Below are 2164 nucleotides of genomic sequence, written 5' to 3'. Positions count from 1 at the left end.
AGGGCCTGGGCGGAGCGGAGCGGGCCGTGTCCAGCTCTGGCAGCCCCCCGGCCGCAGCAGATCCGGGCCGTGCCCCCCCCGGCAGTCCGGCGCACCTGCTAACCTCCACCCGTGTGCCCTTTTGTGTCAGCAAAGGGGGTACTGCCAATGGCATCACAAGTCCCCAAGGCGTTGGGCAACTGAACGTGTCGGTATTGCTGAGGCACTGAGCAAAAGCAGCGGGCGGGGAGGCTCGCGGGGGCACCAAGGCAAGCTCTCATGCTCTTCTGGCCAGTTCAATCATGCGCTGTAAGTTACCGTCCTCTTGAGAGCTCACAGAAGGTCCGCAGCTTACCTCCCCCTCTCCCACCAACTAGGTAAACTGTTAATGAAGGAATTCAAGTCCTTCGATATTTAGCAATAAAAACGTCAGCTTCACATACTTAGGTGGAAAGCAAGACTTAGAATGCAGAAAAACATGCGGTTACTTTGGCACGAAAACAAATGGCTGACCCTACAAAAGACTGGAGCAAGACGACATCTCAAGGAAAGCAGCGTGGCTGGTGTCAAGCGTTCATGTGTTGTTCCTTGTTTCAGTTATTTCCAAATACTTCCTCTAAATGATACAACATTTCGAGCTTTACTATTTGGCCTTTAGAAGTATAAATCTAGTAGTTGCATAATCTGCCCGTGAATATCAGAGTGAGAACTTGAAAACATTCAGGAGGATAAAATGTGAGTGCTGTGAGGCTTCTTCTCTTTGATCTGCAGAGCACAGACTGAAATGGAATGGGATTGCCAACCTCCTGACTTCACTGCCAGGAATATAAATCAACATTAAAGATGATTTTAAAATGAAACAGCAAGTTAAACATTTGTACAAACACATCACCAAATAGAGGTTATACTGGCTCTTTTTAAACCTCTTGCCTGCTGGCAAAAATAAAACTGTTCCAGTGACATTTTCTCTGCTCTGCTGTGACAAGGGCTGCATAAATATAGACACCGTGGATTAGAATAGACTTCAGCAATCTTCCACTTCCTTTCTAGCAGCCTCTTCTGCAGACGGTTTTCCGTAGCTATGGGTGAAAAACAGGGAGTCTAAAACTGGTATGTATGGCGAGGTAGTGTCAGTGAAGCGCGCCCCTGATGGCAGTATCATAGCTAACCTTGGGGAAAAGGCGTCCCGCCTGGGGGAAAGGAGAGAGAGTCAGGATTTCTGACCCCGACTCCGATACAGATTTGCTGTGTGGGCTAAGTTAAGAAGTCATGCACTTTGAGATCTTCGGCGGCATGTGCAGCAATGCAAAATGCAGATTTTTCCTTCCACTTTGCCTGGAGAAAGCAAGGAGTGTGACGAACTGTAATGCCAGCCTAGATGATTCTGATGCTTGCTCAAAGAGAAGTCACTCATGTCTCCAGCGGAGAAGCTGCTGGTGCCAAACCGAGCAGTGTCACTCGGAATCAAACATGGGGTGGGTTTTCCTTCAGCTAGAAAAACAACAATTTGTCATGTTATAATCTAACTGATTCTTTCCATTTTTATGCTTCACATTCTAGGCTGAGCCCTCTTTTTACCTCAGGGAAGCGAGGAGGTGGCTGCTCCTTGCCAAGAAAGTGCGGTCAGGTTGCTGGTACACACTGGGCAGGCAAGGGGCTTGTGTCCGGGGTTGACAGGGGTGATGCTTCTTCCAAGTGCATGCAGCGCTCCGAGTCTGTCATCGCTTGAAGAAGTCACAGGAAAGGAGAGGGGGGCAGCAAATGAAACGTTTGCAAGGTAAATATCCTCTTGGCACTGTATTTTCTACATGAGTTACTGTCAATTAACGCATACAAAAACTCAGTGCTGGAAGCAAGAGAATAACACTCTAAAGCCTGGGAAAAGCTCCACGTGTCCTTCCTGGTTTCCCACAAAAAACAGGCAAACAGCTAACTAAGCCAAAAAATGCACACAGCTCGGTGGACATGGTTTTAAAGCAGCCGGGCTATTTTCTTCTCTCTTCTTGCTTTCCCTTTCTCAGCGTGCTACAACTTAGTAGGGTTCTTGCTGTCCGCAGTGTTAAACAAACACTCACGGGCACTATTGTGCAAATCACTCATCCCGGATAAGAGATGGATTTTTGCATTCTTTCTGCATATCTGAATCCATTATCCCAAGAGGGCCCAGAAGAGAGCGGGCATTAGC

This window comes from Egretta garzetta, unplaced genomic scaffold, assembly GCF_000687185.1.
Source record: "Egretta garzetta isolate BGI_Z169 unplaced genomic scaffold, ASM68718v1 scaffold561, whole genome shotgun sequence".
Classification (NCBI taxonomy): Eukaryota; Metazoa; Chordata; class Aves; order Pelecaniformes; family Ardeidae; genus Egretta; species Egretta garzetta.
This window is presented reverse-complemented; position numbering follows the sequence as displayed.